The following is a 19,287-nucleotide window of genomic DNA, read 5'->3' as shown; positions in this document are numbered from 1 at the left end:
CACTGCCGTCACCTTGAATCCGGCACCGAGCGTTCTGCCAGGGCAGCAGACGGGGCCGCGCCTCCAGCTCTGCCCCCCACCGAGGCCGGAGCTGGGGCTGACCTCCCGGCTTCCCTCCTCAGCCTCCTGGCCTCAGTAACTCATTTGCTCTTTGCTGAAACAAAGCACACAGCCCAGTCCCCTGAGAACACCGCCTCCATCTGTTTTGTCAGACGAGTTCTTACGTGTGTGTGGCTCCTGCTTACTTCTGAGATGGGGTTCTTCTTGATTTCAGCTCCTTAAAATCCTGCAGCTAATTAAAACTGCTCTAACGGCAGTGGTGGTAGCAGCAGCAAACTCTGGGACGAGTCCCTCCAGTTTTTATGCGTAGGCATAAAGTTGTAATGCTCTGCGAGGATGACGAATGGCTGCAACCGTTGAGACTCTGAGGCGGGGCTGCAGACTCCTGCCCCACCGCTGACACGTGTGTGTGTGTGTGTGTGTGTGTGTGTGTGTGTGTGTGTGTGTGTGTGTGTGTGTGTGTGTGTGTGTGTGTGTGTGCTGACCTGGGTCCCGAAATGGCCAGGGCCCAGCCTTGGCACACCCAAGTAGGCATGACAGCACCCCATTCCTGGGGGAAGCAATTCACTTGATATACATTCCCCTGTTACAAGGCAGGGAGTCCTTCCAATCTCCCATGCTCTCTGCAGGGGGAGAGAAAGGGGAACGCTAAGGTGAAGGCCGAGGCATAAATCAGGCTCAAACAGCCCCAAGCCATATCCCCACGGCCCCACTAGCAACACCACAGCCCAGCTTCCCACCACTGCGCACACAAAGAGGATGAACGAAGGCCTGCAAACACACAGCCACGGCGAGCGGGTCCCGAGAGCCTGGCCAGGGTGCCACAGGCTGCAGTGCCTTCCACTGCTACTATGGGTATCATCTCTGCCCAGAGCGTCTTATATTTTCAGGGTGTTTTATGACAATGGAACAGGGTCGTGGAATAGTAATTCTACAGGTACAAAAACTGAGTCCCTCCCCACCCCTGCCCAGGCAGTACCTCCAATCTTGTGAGCATGTGTACCTCAGTTACAGCCCTTCCCCCACTGTGTGGAGAGCATTCACATGCCTGTTTCAGACTCTTTGCTCATCTCTGTAGTCCCAGCACTTAGCACAGTGCCTGGCACAGGTGATCGATAAACTTCGCTGCATGTTGAATGAGCATGAGTTAATAGGCAGAGGTGATTGGGCCATCTGGAGAGAGGCACTCCATGAACCTGGGATTTTAAAAAGGTCACTTATGTTTCAGGGAGCTGTGGGTTTGTTTTGATCAGGTCTGGGTTGGAATCAGGTCCAATGAGTAGTCCAATCCTATGATTGAAGAAGAGACAAGGAACTGAGCTCCACCAGGGAGCCCATCGGAACCTGACAGCTCCCAAATACCCAAGGCACACTCACCACCAGGATGCCACTTTTGTATCCTCATGTTGGTAGGGCAGATTTCAAATCATGGGGCTTGAAGACTAGTATACTTGTAGAGGTAAATAACGACTCTATTTCTATATATAGATGTATATTAACACACATAACACATGCACAGACAAATATACAAGTCATTTAGATGCTGTAAAATGGATGATTCCCAAACCTTTAAAATACAGTATGATGATAGGAAACTCCCAAACAAAATTGGAGGTTGAATGTGTTGATCAAAAACCAATGAAAGGGGCTTCCCTGGTGGCGCAGTGGTTGAGAATCTGCCTGCCAATGCGGGGGACACGGGTTCGAGCCCTGGTCTGGGAGGATCCCACATGCCATGGAGCAACTAGGCCCGTGAGCCACAGTTACTGAGCCTGCGCGTCTGGAGCCTGTGCTCCGCAACAAGAGAGACCGCGATAGTGAGAGGCCCGCGCACCGCGATGAAGAGTGGCCCCCGCTTGCCACAACTAGAGAAAGCCCTCGCACAGAAACGAAGACCCAACACAGCCAAAAATAAATAAATAAATAAATAAATTACTGTTTATTAGTTTCTTTAAAAAAAAAAAACCAATGAAAGCAACACACGGTGTAACATGGATGAACCTTGAGGACGTTATGCTACGTGAAAGAAGCCAGTGACAATAGGACAAATACTGTACGATTCCATGTAGTCAAATTCAGAGACAGGAAGTAGAATAGTGGTTACCAGGGGCTGCAGGGGAGGGGGGGAGGAATGGGGCATTATTAATTAATGGGCACAGACTTTCAGTTGGGAAAGATGAAAAAAGTTCTGGAGATGCATAGTGGTGATGGCTACACAACAACGTGAATGTAGTTAATGCCTCTGGACTTAAAAATGGTTAAAATGGTAAATTTTATATTATATATATAAATAATAGTAATGATAGTAATTCTACTGCAATAAAAAAAAAAATCAGTGAACGCAAACTGAGCAGAAATCACTATGTTATCATTTTCCTCATCCCACAGGTGACTTGGTGTGGGCCCAGAAGCTGAGGAAGACCAGAATGGTCAAGTTCACGCCTGTGTGAAACATAACCAGGACATAGAGGAACTAAGTTTATGAACCCAGGCAGCCCCCCGAAAAGTGACCAGATGTCATGGGATGGACACAAGGCTCAGAGTGGGGAGCTCAGGTTCTGGGCCTGGCTCCCCCTCCAATTAACTGTTGACCCTCAGGGTTTGATTTTCCTAACCTTGAAATCAAGATGCATCCAAAATATGCGCTATAGGTGAGTTGCCAAATTCCTTGCAGCTCTGGTGTGAGACAAACACCTATCTTGGAGAACAGAAAGGCACCTTGTGAATTTTATTTGCGTGAGGCCACTTTCAGGTCCCTCACCCACACCTGCTGACTGCCCCTTGCCACAAATCTGGGTCAATGCTGTGCCCCTAGGGACCAAAGCTGCCAAGCTGTTTCTCTTCGAGATAACTCTATCCTTATTTGAGGGGGCAAGGGACCCTGATGCAAGTGTCAAACTGAAAAATGTGTTCTCAGGTTCTTTCTGATCTACCCCTGAGGCCTGCGTGGTCGAGGCGAGTCTCTCCTGGGTCCACTCTCTGCCTAGGTTACCACTGCTCTATGTTTGAACCCACTGATCCCAGTTGGGACAGTGTGTCACCTAATGATAAAAATCATTTTAAGGCAGAAATCTAAACAGGGCTAATGATTTGAATCGCACTGTATCTATGGTCAACTCTGTCATTTAAAAATCTTTAACTCTTAAACAATGTAAAAGGGCAACATGAGGCATCCTTGTGGTGATGGAAATGTCCTCTGTCTTGACTGTATCAATGTCAACATTCTCACTGTGATATTGGACTGTAGTTTTACAAGATGTTACTACTGGGGGAAACAGGATAAAGGGTACATAGTATTCCTCTGTATTACGTCTTACAACTGTATGTTCATCTATAATTATTTTGAAATAAAAAGTTTAATTAAAAAAATCAAGAACTTAAAAAGAAAAGTTACTGGCCTTTCAGCTCATGCATAATGGAAGCACATTCTAATGTTGTGCACATAAATAACAGATAACCATTTTCATAGATTAGCACCATCCTCTGTTGAATAAGAAACATTTTAAAGGTAAGGGACTATGTCTTTAACAGGAAAATTTGATGTGTTAACAACTACTGGTTGATCTTTGTGTATTTTTCAATTGCAAATTGCACTTTAAAAATGCAAACAATTATTAATATTGATTTGGACTAAAACAATATTGAATTTCAATGTACTTCCGGCTCTTTCATGAATTTCCCCATGGATAATACTCTTTTATCATAATCAATGATAAGAGTGTTTGCATGCTCGATTTCTTTTCAGTGAGGGACCTTGAAGAGGGCTGATGTGATCCATGGATAAAGAACTTCACAAGGACAAGGGTGGCTCCAGAGTCCTCTGTCAGGTTCTCAAACTTAGCAGCTGGGACAAACTTCAGGGCCACTTTCCCCTCTGGTCTTTATCCAAACCAATATTACAGAGCACAGGCTACGAACAAATGCTCAAGGCCTGGAATGGGACTTAGTGTCACAGTTTTTAGGGGAAAAGGAAAAGGAATAGACATTTGTCATGCTTTGTCAACGTTCCAGGCACTATGCTGGATACCACATAAACATCCCATTTAGCTTTCACACAATAACCTCTTGAAGTGAAAATCTTTATCCCTATTTGTCACAGGTTTGGTTTTCTATAAGGACATGCTGTGATGGAGTTTGGGGTACAAGATGTTTATCAAGGCTCAACATCTATGAAGGGAAAAGGGAGGAAGGGGAAGTGAGCAGGAGAAGTCGGTCAGGGATTCAGGTCCGGCAAAGCCTGGATGGGAACTCTGGAGTAGGTGTTGGCTGTCAGAGCACCCTGCAGCAGGCAGAAATGGCTCCGCCTGTATGCCTCTACCTTACTCAGTAGCTGGATGTGGGGTGCCCAGGGGAGGGCATGACCTGGGATCAGGCAGTTTGCTGCAGATCCCTAAGGAGATGACAGCTGACCACCTGTCCCGTGGGTGGTCAGTGAGTCCTTCCTGGAAGGGGATCCAGGCAGCATATCTCCAAGTCCACTGCTCTGTTTTACAGATGATAAAATTAAGACCCAGAGAGACTGTCAAGGTTACACGGTAAATAAGCCATCCCAGATCTGTTTGCCTCGCTTCTTCCAAACAAAAGCATAGATCAGATTATCCTGACCTTCAGTTACTGAGGCACGAAGGTTTGAAAGTCTCCAGAGGAACATGCAGAAAGTTTGACTGCGTAAGCAGATACCTTTGTTTCACCTGCAACACGCACTAGTAACATCCCTGCAACACGCAGCGTCTGTGTGCACACACACGCTTACTTCTTGGCAATTAACTCGTTGCTAATGGTAGGCGGGGACGTGGATTATTTGGGTTAAAAGTTCCCCTGCCAGTACAGCCTGGAGAGCATCTCCCTACAGTAGAGCCGCTGGATCTTGCGAAGAGCAGCAGACGATGTACGAAGCTGCACGGCCTCCTTTTACTTTTAGAAAGCACTGAGCTACTCACATTTTCCAGCTGCTTTGAAATCCACAGCCACAGCAGGGAAAATTACAGGGGGGAAAAAATTGCATATTTACTTCTCAAAATTGAAAGTTGGGGTATAATATGAACAGAAAGGAGTGTATGAGTAAACCCAGAATGCCCTGGCCCCTGGCAGAGTGCAGCTGCCTCCAAGTTGCAGACTGAATCCACAGACTCCAGAGGAGTAGAGAGTGGCAAGGAGGTTTGGCTTCCTTCCAGGGAATCCCTCTCCCTGCGGCTGGTGCAAGGAGGCCCCAGAGGACTTGCCTTTGTGCTCCCAGCTGCCAAAAGTGCCTGGCACAGAGGAGGTATTTGGGCAATGTGTATTGAGTGATGAAAGGCTAGGAAGAGGAGGGAGGAAGGGAAGGGATGCTTGTACACTAAGGCCAGCTGGGTGCTTTGAGTTGAGGTCATGTGGAGCCCAGCAGGTGTGCCCTGGTGTCCTGTGGGGTCAGGCTGGCCTTTCTAAGCTGGCGCCAAGGCTGACCGCCACATTCATGATTCCTACTAGCCCAGCATGATTTTCCCTGGAGCTCTTCTCAGAACAGGCTGGTTCCTTCCAATCTAAGGGCTCAAAGACTAAGGATATGGCAGAATAACCAAGTCTATCGTCTCTGTCCTGACTGTTCCGTGGAGAATTGGGTCTGTCTCAGGCTATCAGGATGGGACCAAGGCTGTGAGTGACCTGGAAGTCCTAATGAGCGGCTATGCATGAGGTAGGAGCCTGCCTTCTCTATGAGACTCTGCCTCATGTCTCCTTCCACTTGACTTCCTGTATTTCAAGTCTCCTCCCCCTCAATGCCTTCCCCCTTTTTCACCACAGAGTGTTGGAAAGACATAAATTTAGGACCAACCTCCCCTCCCTTCCCTCTCCCCCGACATCCAACCGTACACCTGGTCCCCTGCTCCTGTCCTGTCTATCTTTTCCAGCCCCTCAGTGTGGCTGATTCAGCACCGGGGTCCTGGACAGCTCCCCCACCTCCACACCGCTTCCGGCAGTGCATTTGCTGTCCCTCCCTGTTCAAAACCGTCTGAGGGCTCCCAGTTGCCGACAGTCCAAGTTTAAATGTCTCAGCATGTCCCACAAGGCAAGTGAGTATCCGGTCTCATCTCTCACCATTCCCTGACAGCCCCCAGGCCGGGTGAGGCATCCAAAGAGCCCCTGGGCTTTCCTCCAACACAGGTAAGAGTGAGAAGTGAGTGTAGAGAAAAGACCACTGGGCTCTGAGTGTGTGCTACTCTCAGCACTAAATTTTCTCCCTGGGAGACTTTGGGGATCATCATTTTACAGCTCCGAGCTTCAGTTTTCCCAACCAGTAAGTCAGTCCCAGGTGGACTGATACCACAGTGGAATTTGTGAAGATTCCTGCTGTGACGGGGTGCTGTCCTGGGGTGGAGGAAAGAGGCTCAGGGCAGGTGGGGTGAGCTTCTGAGACCCAGTCCCTTCCCTGCAGGGCACGTGCTCCCCATCGTTGGTCTTGCCCTTCTCTCCAAACAGTTCTGCTGACTTCTCTTGCTTACCTTGAACAACATACAAGGCAGGGGGAGGGGTTCTGGTTTTTCTCTCCCTGAGCCTGCAGCCTCTTTTCTGCTGCCCTGCGTCCTGGATGTTCTCATATTTCCGCTTCAAGGACACAGGTAGAAAAGGGGCTAAACCTTTATGATCCCTGGACATGGCACTCTATGGCATGTTTTTTCATGTGCTAGTTTTTTTTTTTTTTAAACTTTGGGTTTATTTATTTATTTATTTATTTATGGCTGTGTTGGGTCTTCGTTTCTGTGCGAGGGCTTTCTCTAGTTGTGGCAAGTGGGGGCCACTCTTCATCGCGGTGCGTGGGCCTCTCATTATCGCGGCCTCTCTCGTTGCGGAGCGCAGGCTCCAGACGCGCAGGCTCAGTAATTGTGGCTCACGGGCCTAGCCACTCCGCGGCATGTGGGATCTTCCCAGACCAGGGCTCGAACCTGTGTCCCCTGCACTGGCAGGCAGATTCTCAACCACCGTGCCACCAGGGAAGCCCCGATGTGCTAGTTTTAATACAAAGCACTTTCAGCATATAAGTGATTGATTAAGTGGTGGGCAATACCCAGTGAACTGCGAGCATCTGAAAACAGAACGGCATCAACACAGGCCCCACGTTGTGCCCTACACCACACTGCATGCAAAGGGTCACTTGAGCCCTGACTTTTTATATGGTTGCTGAAAACAGGAAGACACAGGTGCAAATACACATTTTTATGACAAGACTCAGACTGGCCAATCGATGGTCTTCAGTGAACACTTGTTTAAAGCAGCCCTTTCCTATAATAACCGTAAGCCGTTTTAATGTGAAAATTCTTTTAAAGTAACCCTTGGTAGCAGATCCAGACCTTCAGATTTTCCAGTTTGAAAACCTGGATTTTTAACTTGGTATTTCCTGATTCTCAAATTGGCAAGTAATGTACATTTTAAAAACCGACTTGACCCAATAAAAACTCATGTCCAAGTTGGATTTGGCCCGGGGTCCACCCATTGCCAGTCTTGCCATGAAAAGCATAGCCTGGATTGGGGAAAAGCACCCAGGCTCTGGATAAAAATGATGCCTAACAGTTCAAAGAATTTTTGTGCAAAATCATCTGAGGGGAGAGAAAGCTTGTGAGTCAGCTGCAGTGGAGTGAAACTGCAGCAGCCTTGCTGGTCAGGAGCTGCTTCCTACAGCTCTGTAACCAGATGGCACTCACGCAGAAACAGTGGCTTCCAGCCCAGGGCATCTGTCTCCACCTGGAGGACAGTCACCGTGGTAGGACAGGGGAGTAGTGACACAGGATCCCAACCCAGCAGTGACAAACACACACACACACACACACACACACACACACACACACACAGACTCACACTTGTATGCGCCTGTTATGGGTTGAATTGTGTCCCCCCAGATTCATATGTTGAAGCCCTAATCCCCACTACCTCAAAATGTGACCTTACTTGGAAACAGGGTCATTGCAGAGGTAATTAATTAAGATGAGGTCACACTGGAGTAAGGTGAGCCCCTAATCTAATAGGACTGATGTTCTTATGAAAAGGGGAAATCTGGAGACAGACATGCACGCAAGGAGAATGTCCTGGGAGGATAAAGGCAGAGATCTACAAGTCAAGAGATGCCAAAGACTGCCAGCAATCCTCCAGAAGCTCGGGGAGAGGCCTGGAACAGATTCTCCTTCACCACGCCCAGAAGGAACCAACCCTGCAAATACCTTGATCTCAGACATCTACGCTCCAGAATGGTGAGACAATATTTGTTGGTTGTTTAAGCGCCCCCCTCATCTGTGGTATTCTGTTATGGCAGCCCCAGCAAAGGAATACAGCTCCTGTGGCAGAAGGCTCAGCCCCCACCTATAGGGCAGCGTCCTCGGTGGGACAGGAGGGAGCTGGGGCGTTGCCAGGAGACCAGCTCTTGCCTGGTTCGGTGGTTGCCATCAGTTGTGTGCAGTGTCAGACTAAGCATGTGCCATGAGCCCTGTGACAACCAGCATGTGTTTGGAGGTGAGTAATAGAAAACCCAGCTCGGTGGGAATCCCGCAGTTTCACGGTGTCACCAGGACCCGGGTCCTTCCTGTGGCTCCACTCCTCTGTCCTCAGGCAGGTTTTATCCTCACATGGCTCCTTCATGGCTGTACGATGGCTGGGCCACAGTCCAGCCTACAGGCATCCTCGTTACATCCAGCAGCACAGAGGGAGCCCTGTCCCCAACCGGACCCTGAGCCAATGGCACCTCTGGGGCTGGGGGAATGCCCTCTGTTGGTGGATGCAGGCCTGGGTTACTGGAGCCAGTGGGATGGAACTGGCCTCCCTGGAGCTGAGGGTGGGGTCAATCCCTCCCAAACCCAAAGACTAGGGTACGAGCTGGGGAGGGGTGACCCGGAGCTGGCCACTGAGTTCACTGCACAATTATCTCCTTTGCTCCATATAAAAGCCACATGAACAAGTATAACCCCCATTTTACAGATGAGGAAACAGACTTAGAGAGGCTGAATAACTTACCCAAGGCCACACTGCTAGGAAGTGGTGGAGTCAGATTTGAATTCCGGTCTAAGTCCAAAGGACCTGCTCTCCACCACGCCTCCTGTTGAGCCTTGGAATTAACCCTGCCTGTGACTGAGGAAGCCACATCCCAGGCACACGCCAGCACAGACCTGTGTCGGTCAGCGGGGAGGCGGTCAGGGCTGCTCTGCCGCTCTCAGGAGCCCTCTCTAAGCCGCACCCTGCCTGCAGCACTGGCCTACTGGCTCCCAAGCAGACACTGGCCTTGGTGAGAGCTTGAGGGACAGTGAGAGCAAGGAAGGTCCTAAGAGGGCCCTCGGCTCATGCGTGAAAGCGTCTGTAACTACATGTGTGCACACACATGTGTGAGCGTGCAGACGTGTCTCTGTGACTCCGTCCTGTAGATGGAGTGGGTGAAGGGCCGGATATGCGTGCCTGCGTGAGCGTGTGTGTAAGTGGACATGTGTGTGAGTGGATGCGTGTACGTGTGCGTGCCCGTGTGTGGCGGTTCCAGAACCTCCCACCCCTCTGCCCTGTGACCACCAGCAGGGAGCAGTCCAGCTGCAGCCCAGGCCGTTCCCAGCTCCTGGCCACCGGGACATAGACCACAGCAGCCCTCGCTCCCAGCTCAGCGGTGCTCCCGCACCCCCAGCTGCGGCCTGGGGTCAGGCCTCCTTCCTGGCAGAGGAGAGCAAGGCTCCCTTTTCTGCAGGGCCTGGAGGGAAGGTGGCGGGAGGGTGGGCTGCGGGGGGCAGTGCTCAGGGGTGGCAGCCCAGAAAGGCCATCTGCCATCTGTGCTGTGCCTCCCACTCTCCCCACTCCGTCCCCTTTCCGCCTCAGGGTGCGTCACTCTGGCGACCCCTGGGAACTGGAAGCTAATTTTCCACGATCATTAGTGATGGAAAGACCTCAGGTTCTGCCTTTAATTAAAGTCAAACGTGGGGCTGAGGAGAAGCGCTGCATGCAGGCATCCTCTTCTCACTTGTAAAAGCCATACGCACATAATTAAGCCAGGCATGGAAGCCATAATTAAAAATTTCACAAACCCCCTCATTAGCTGAGCAGCCTGCACAGAGAAGTGGAACCGAGCCCCTCCCTCATGTCGGTAGCAGCTCCTACAGATGGTTAATTGGGGCCTGGGGGAGGGGGCAGGCTGCACCTAGTTGACCGTGCACCTGGCAATGAGCTGACAAGACTCCTGACCTCCCAGGCCAGCAGTGATGACCTCTCACCTCTATCTAGGAAGCTTCTAGCCAAGGGCTAGGGCTCCCAGAGTGTAACGGGTGGATCCATGTCCATCCCCCCACCCCCCCACCCCCAGGTCAAGGAGGACCACAACACAGGACCCTGGTCCCAAATCTCACAGTCTCCCTGGCTCGAGACCCATCTGTGCAGGGCGGGATGCACTGATGGAGCGGGAGAAGGGTCTCAGCTAGAGATTAGCGATGGCGCCAGTTGGACATCCTCAAGCCCCACCCCCCACCCCCCAGTGTGCCCAGGAGGGAAGCGGGACCCTCGGATGGAGGCAGGCTCAGCAGACCCCTTCTCTCTCCCAGCAACTGTGCGTCCTGAGGCCCTTCAACTCCTGCCAGGCACACAGATGTCCCCAGGCCTGGTGGCCGCTGTGCAGCAAGTGACCCACCTGAAGACAAAGGCCCCAGACAGGATACCTCCACACACCCCAGAAACATTCCATCAGCCCCAGCTTCAGTCAGTTTTCACAGAGCTGTGAGTGGGGTGGCATGGCAACCTCGCTGTTCCAGACATTCTCTGGCCCCCTCTCCCCGCTGCCCGAGTCTCAGCCCCTGTAGACATCTGGTCCATCTCTTGCCCTGAATCGATCTTGCCCTGCCGGTCACCGCAAGCATAATCTCCACGTGCCCTCTAACACTGCCAGATGAATATTCACTGGTCCCGATCGCCGCCACTTGTTTTCCGTCTGGCCTGATCAATGGCGCTCCTCTGAAGGAACTGTTCTCGTCAGAAGCATTGATCGACATCTGGGAAGTTGCCCGGCGGGCGTGGGGACAAGATGTGTCCTCCCAGCCACGACCAGCTCACCTCACCTGCAGACCACTGGCCCTGGGCTGGGCCAGGGCGCCCACACAGCCAAAACCGGCTCTCAGCAACTGGCTCTCCTTTTGTGGATTTGGGGATCTTACGGGGCCACAGGAAGTCATGGAGCTGAGATCTGAGTTCTGTCCTGCTCAGGTCAATCTCCACCCAGAGGAGCTCCCATCTGAGCCTTCTACCAGGTCCCCGAGCCGAGCCCTTTCCACCTTCCTCGTGGTTCAGGAAATGTCATTTCTCCTCTGTCTCTTCTCTGGCAAACAGAAGGGATGCGAGCCCTTCTGCCAAGGGTCAGCAGACATATCCCTCACCGCCCTCCCCCCCACCCTGCCCCCAGCATCCTGTTCTCGGAAGCTGACCCAGGGCAGCTGTGCTCTTGTTCCTCGTCTGTTCTCAACATGTTTTGACGGTCAGCTCTGCAAGTCAGCTCAGGGGATCCCTTCATTTCATTCACCCTCCAAGCCAAGCTGCCCTGACAGTCAGAGCCCTCGCCCCACTTTCTCTTACTGTCCCTCCACATCTCCTGGTTACAAACGCAACTGCCTAAGAACCTGCACTTCCAGCCACTGACACAGGATAGTACACAAAAGTAAGCCAATACATTTGGGTGGGGAAGGGGACTGTCCTACTGATACAAACCATATATAAATCTTACTCTTTGACCCAATTTGATTTTTTAAAAATAAATTTATTTATTTATTTATTTTTGGGCTGCGTTGAGTCTTCATTGCTGCACGCGGGCTTTCTCTAGTTGCGGCGACGGGGGCTACTCTTTGTTTTGGTGCACGGGCTTCTCTTTGAGGTGGCTTCTCTTGTTGCGGAGCACGGGCTCTAGGCACACAGGCTTCAGTAGTTGTGGCTCGCGGGCTCTAGAGTGCAGGCTCAGTAGTTGTGGCGCACAGGCTTAGTTGCTCCGCGGCATGTGGGATCTTCCCCAACCAGGGCTCAAACCCGTGTCCCCTTCATTGGCAGGTGGATTCTTAATCACTGTGCCACCAGGGAAGTCCCTCCCAGTTTGATTCTTTAAAATTCATTGTGAAACATTCCAGATAGACAAAAAAATATTAAAATAATACAAAGAACAACCAGTGCACTTACCCTTAGCTTAAAGAATAAAACAATTACCAATATTTGGAGTCTCTTTTGTACCCCTTCCTACTACTTAACCCCTCCCTCCCCCCTAGAGGTAACCACATGTGTTAAATATTTAATGAGCACCTACCATGTGCCTGGCACTGTTCTAGGCAATTAGGATCTATTGGTGAACAAAACAAACAAAGATCCTGCCCTTGTAGAATTATATTCCAACCAGGAGAGAGATAGTGCTACAAACATGATAAATGAGTAAATTACAAATAACACTAGAGGGTGATAAACGCTATGGAGAAAAGAATAACAGCTGGGTGATGGGGATGGGAGAGCTGGAGGCTAGAGGCAGTCTCAAGACCTAAGCATGTGGGAGGAGGCCTCATTGAGAAGTGACATTTGAACCATGTGGATATCTAAGGAACAGCCTGTGCAAAGGCCCTGGAGTGGGAGCATTCCTGACTCCCAGTATGTTGGGAAGAAGTGAACATAAGGAAGATGAAATGAGATAAGGTAAAAGAAGTAATGAGGGGCCAATCATGTGGGCTGTTGAAAGGATGGTGGCTTTGACTCTGAGTGAGATGGGGGACAGTGGAAGGATATTATGACCTGGATTTCAGCAGGACCCCTCTGGCCATGTAGATAGGCAAGGGCAGGAGCAGGCGGGTCAGGGAACAGGCAACCATAATAATCCAGGTGAGAAATTTCAGCTATAACATGAAAATCTGCTTCTGCCGTTCTCATGAGAATTGGTACTCTTAGAAGAGGGCTTTATTATGATGTTGAAAATTATATGTTTTTACTTTGATGCTCTGATATCAATGTGTATCTCAGGTCCACTTGCTGAGCTTTTCTCATGTAAATATTCTGGATCCTGAGAAAACTGTAAGTTACTCTTCATGTCAAGCCTGGCCCTCCCAGCTGGTTTTCATACCTAGAAGTGCAGGAAACTCAGTTGCCTGGTATGTGTGAATGAAATGGAAATGAGATAATGAGACACATAGTGATGACCGGAAGGAGGGCGCTGGAGTGGCCAGGTTGCTTGGGTCCAAATCCCAGCTCCATCACTTACCAACTGTGTAGCCCTGAGCAAGTGACTTAAGCTCTATGTGCCTTGGTTTTCTCATCTGCAAAATGGGGGTAATAATGGTTACCTCCCAAAGTTGTTATAAGGACTAAATGGGAAGTGCCTGGCACACAGGGAGTGCGCCATCATGTTAGCAGCTGCTTTGGGGAAGATGAACAGGGCTCCCCAAAGTGTTCCTCTCTCAGGCAAATCCATCAACCTGGACCTGGAGAAACAACTCCCTCTAGCAAAGCCTGAATGACAGCAAGAAATGGGCGTTGTGGAAACATCCAACGGGGGTCTCCGAGAAATGTCTCAGGGGCTCAGGCTAATAGGCAGACCCACAGAAGAATGTGACGCTCCTGGAAAGGGCTTCCATGAAACTGGCCCTTGAGCACTTCATCAAGAAGGGAAAATGAGCAGCCATTCCAAGCACTATGCCTCTGCAGCCAGCACTGGCCTTGGGCTACCTCTACTGCATGTGTCATGACGAGCAATGGGGTTGGTATTTATTTCAAAGTACCGTGTTTGCAAAACTATTTCAATCATGTCTGCTGAGTATGCCAAACACTTCAGAATGATCGATTTCGAAAGTTTGATGCAGTTGGTCTTTTCCCTGATGATTACAAACATGGTAACGTCTACCTTCAGCCTGTTTACTCACCAAGCACTTTTGACAATTTCAGTTCAGACCAAGAGAACCCAGTGTGCAATCCAAATTCAGAGAATTAAGAGAACAGCACGGCATCCAATGCATTGGGTTTGGGTGGGTGTTTTTGGTTGTTGTGAGGTGTTTTGTTTTTTTTGTTTTTACATAATTATTTTACTAGCAAGGTTGAAGTCTTCTAAAGAAAACTGGCAAACACTGAAGCTTGGCAGGGAATGATGGAGTACATTCTGAAAATATTTGTGAGGTTTTCCCTTGTATTCACACACACACACACACACACACACACACACACACAGTCCTTGTCTTGAATTTGGCATTGCAAAAACACCCTTAATGGAAGTCCAATATTATTTTCCAATTCAGCTCGTTTACTTCGAAGAAATTTGACTCCAGTTCAGAGACCTAATCAATTCTATTGGTAGTCTCCAAGGCTTAGGAAAACAGCATTTCCTCTCTGATCACCTCCTGAGCCGTGGATCACACACACCTAGGTAGCTATGCATGGTTTCCTTTATCACCCATTCATCGCAGCTAATAGCCAAATAATAGATCTGACCTTTTGCAAAACTTTTAGCCTGCCACCCTCGTAATGAATTCCTCCGGGCTATGTCCTCAGTTTCTTCACTAAGGCAAGGTCTGGCTGCCGTCAATGTAGTTTTCATGGGAATTTCCAGTAAGGTGAGAATCTGTATCCTTTAGGATTGCAAGAGTTTTGCACAGACTGGTGACAAGATCCTGATGTTGCTAGTTTCTTTCATGTGAAGTAGAGAATGACGTTTTGCAGGAAAAAAAAAAATTAGACCCACAGGTTTCAGAATAAATTTCATGTGATCTTGGTCCAACGTATTTTAAGATATGAGGGGGCTTCCCTGGTGGCGCAGTGGTTGAGAATCCGCCTGCCGATGCAGGGGACACGGGTTCGAGCCCTGGTCTGGGAAGATCCCACATGCCGCGGAACAACTGGGCCCGTGAGCCACAACTACTGAGCCTGCGCCTCTGGAGCCTGTGCTCCGCAATGAGAGGCCGCGACAGTGAGAGGCCCGCGCACCGCGATGAAGAGTGGCCCCCGCTTGCCGCAACTAGGGAGGGCCCTCACACAGAAACGAAGACCCAACACAGTCATAAATAAATAAATAAAATAAATTAAATTAAAAAAAAAAAAAAAAAAGATATGAGGGTGGTTTGGCATTGACTGCCCAGATTTTCCAGTGCCTCAAGGAAGGCGACCGCATCTTCGCAAGAGACATAAATCTACCCTTGATATCGGCCTCATGTGTCATCATCGTCAGCTACCTCAAAAGGGACAAAGAAAGCAAAACCTGAGTCCTGACGCTCAATTTGATTTGCAGACGGCAGTGGGACCTCCAGGGCCAGCAGCCAGAGGGTAGTGGGGCAGGCCCGGCATCCATCCACACCCAGGCTCCAAGAAGCAGGAACGTGGCTGTGGGTTTGTTTCACATAAAAAGTCGGGAGCACAGTGTACTGGCGCCTGTGGTGATGGAAATGATCTTACTTTGATTTCCAGCTTGTGTAGTGTTAGGACCAACTCCAACTCTTGGAAAGGATAAAACTGAAGATGTAACAGGCTCACAGGCCCTTTTCTGTGCTGCTCTCTAGTAAATACAAAAATCAAACTTTTCCTCAAAGCATATCCTCACGTTAAAACAGAAAACGCGTCTGCGTATGACATGTAATGGCAACCACAGTGCACGTGGCAACATAAGCACACAATGACAGTCCACAATATACACAAGTGTCACAGAGCAAAATCTCTTTTGCTTGAAATTCTGCAGAGCCCCACCCACCAGAAGAATTGTGAAAAGCTTCCCTTTCTATAGTTTGATTATGAAAATATAATTTTATACTTTGAACCCTCCCCACAAAACACCTCTCCAATTATGAAATACCCTCTTTCAAGCATTTCAAATCCTCCTCTCCCTCCCCAGACACTGATACACCTGCCTGAGCTTCATGTGCCTGTCCCTCTTCCTCCCATCTCCCTGGAGAAGTGCTGCTGTCGATGACCACCTCTGGGGAAGGTGGTGAAACAACGCCACTTGTTTTCCAAGCCCTAATTGCTCAGAGACTTTCTTTCCGTCCCCACAAAGCCACAGCACCTCTTCCCATCTTGGTTAGGACCAAGCCCCAACATCCAGCACGGTGGAGGGTGGAGTTCCCCAAGGCTGTGTGTTCTCCCAGCCCCATGACGAAGACCAGTGAAGGTTCTCAAAAGGAAGGCAGGGGTTTAAGCAGCATGCCTAGCATGGAAAACCCAGGGTCCCCAAGCTCTAAGCCTCTATCTATCCCCTGGCAACAATCACTCAGATGCAGTTTAGTTAATTCCCTTCCACACCATCTCTGGGCATGACTCAGCACTCATGGCAGCCTTCCTGCATACAATAGCAGAGGGTGCAGAGTGGTGGGCATGAAGGGACCTCAGAATCATCCTTTCTCAAGCAGAGACAATTAAAAACCACGCATCAGATTTGCTCTCTGACATGTGCAGGGTTATGGCCACTCTCATTCTTTCCCTCAGGCCCTGTTGTTTTAGGATGATATGAAGTAACTCTAAAAATGGCCAATATTTCTCCCCCGACACAAAGGCATAAATCACTACATCTTTGGTGCTTTCTCTGTGGTATCGATTCTTCTCAGATCGAAGGCAGATGGTTCCGATATGGCATCATCTAATACTCCCCCAGCTTGATTTATGGATTTCTTTGTGCATTACCTGAACATAAACCCGTCTTGCGTTATTTCTTGCACACTTGTCAAATTAAGGTAAGATATTCTTGTTGACCTTTAAACCTAAAAAAATTAAATGTGCCTGAGACATTTTCCAGCAAGCATAAAAATGAGCTGGGTCCTCAGATGCCAATTAAGAGGATGTAATTATGAAGGGGATCGTTGTCTGTGCTTCGGGTAATGATTTAATTTTAGTTTTAATGTGTTCACTCAATGGAGGAAAAGAAAATAAGCCAGTTACGAATAACCTCGTGAAAGAGACGAGAACAATTTGGCACGATTTGTCCCTTAATTTACCAAAATGGGAAGGAGCTGGGGGAGCTTGGCACCCCAGCCTTCCAGAAGGAAGGAACGCTTCTTGAAAGGTGCAGAGAGAAGCAGCAGTAGCAAGAACCAAAATAGAGACAAGGAGGCCGTTTGCTGTGATGTTACCAAACAGAGTCAGCACCAGCCTTCAGGCTGTGCGAGGGTGTGAATTGGATCTAACTTTCAGCAGGGGAGGAAATTCCGTTTGGGAGCTGCATTAAGGCTTCCTCCTACGTTGTTTTTCCCTCTGCCCTTCCCACAACAAGGCCCAGGAAAAGGGTCTCTGGGCAACATCCACATGGGGCTGACTATTGTCTGCCAGGACACAGATAAAATGAATGCACCGTTCACCCTCCTTCTACAAACCCTACTCTTCACGGCTAAACGATGTTGGCTGCACCTATGTGGTCTAGCCTCGGTATGTACAAACCTAGAAGTGCACACACGTGCACACACACACACCTGTGACCACATAGGGCCTAGCCCATGAGGCTGGCTTTGGCATGCCTGAGGTCCCTTTCAGAAAAATACCCACTTTAATCACTTACGAAGATAGTATAAAGGTTAAAAGACAAGAGTAGTAAAAATAACTATGATTACAACAATTAGTTAAGGGATACACCAGATAAAAAGATGTAAAATGTGACATCAAAAACATAAAACATGGGGGATGGGGGGGGTAATAATGTTGAGCTTTACAATGGGATCAAAATTAAGTTGTTATCAACTTAAAATAGACTGTTATAGATATAAGTTGTTATGTGTAAGCCTCATGGTAACCACAAAGCAAAAACCTATAGTAAATACACAAAGAGAAAGAGAAGGAATATAAGCATACCTGTAAAGAAAGACATCAAATCACAAATGAAGAAAGCAAGAGAAGATAGGAGCAGAGAGGAGCTATAAAAACAGCCAGAAAACGATTAATAAGCACATATCTATCAATAATTGCTTTAAATGTAGATAGACCAAATTCTCCAATCATAGAAAGGTGATAGATAAAAAAAACAAGACCCTATGCTGCCTACAAGAGACTCACTTTAGATGTAAGAACACACACAGACTGAAAGTGAAGGGTGGAAAAAGATATTCCATACAAATGGAAACCAAAAGAAAGCTGGAGTATTATACTTATATCAGACAAAATAGACTTTAAAACAAAGATGGTAATAAGAGACAAAGAAGGGCATTACAGACAAAGGGGTCAATCAAACAAGAAGACGTAACATTTGTAAACATTAATGCACCCAACATAGAAGCAGCTAAACATATAAAGCAAATATTAACAGACCTAAAGAGAGAAATAGACAGCAATACAATAATAGTAGGGGACTTCAACACCCTACTTTCGTCAATGGATAGATCATCCAGACAGAAAATCAATAAGGAAACATTGGCCTTAAATGACACATTAGATTATACGGACTTTGTTAAGTATGCTTACAGAACATTCCATCCAAAAGCAACAGATTACACATTCTTCTCAAGTGCTTATGCAACATTTTCCAAGATAGATCATATGTTGGGCCACAAAACAAGTCTTAATAAAAATAAGAGGATTAAAATCATATCAAGTATCTTTTCTCACCATCACGGTATGAAAATAGAAATTCATTACATGAAGGAAACTGAAAAATTCACAAATGTGTGGAGACTAAACAACATGCTACTGAACAACCAAAGGGTCAAAGAAAAACATCAAAAAGAAATAAAAAATACTTGAGACAAATGAAAATGGAAATGTAACATATCAAAATTTATGGGACGCCCAAAAACTGTTCTAAGAGGGAAGTTCATAGCGATAAATGCCTACTCAAGAATAAAGAAAAGTCTCAAATAAGCAACTTAACTTCACACCTCAAGGAACTAGAAAAAGAACAAATGAAACCCAAAATTAGTAGAAGGAAGGAAATAGGAAAGATTAGAGCAGAAATAAATGAAATAGAGACTAAAAAGACAATAGAAAAGATCAATGAAACTAAGAGCTAGTTCTTTGAAAAGATAAACAAAATTGACAAAACTTTAGCTAGATTTACCAAGAAAAAAAGAGAGAAGACTCAAATAAATAAAATCAGAAATGAAAGAGGAAACATTACAACTGATACCACAGAAATACAAAGGGTCAGAAGAGACTATTATGAACAATTACACATCAACAAATTTGACAGCCTAGGAAAAAAATGGATAAATTTCTAGAAATATACAACCTATCAAGACTGAATCATGATGAAATAGAAAACCTGAACAGACTAATTATTAGTAAGGAGATTGAATCAGTTATCAAAAACCTCCTGACAAACAAGAGTCTAGG

This window comes from Eschrichtius robustus, chromosome 19 (assembly GCF_028021215.1).
Source record: "Eschrichtius robustus isolate mEscRob2 chromosome 19, mEscRob2.pri, whole genome shotgun sequence".
Taxonomy (NCBI): domain Eukaryota; kingdom Metazoa; phylum Chordata; class Mammalia; order Artiodactyla; family Eschrichtiidae; genus Eschrichtius; species Eschrichtius robustus.
The sequence above is the reverse complement of the archived record's forward strand: the minus strand, read 5'-3'. Positions refer to the sequence as shown.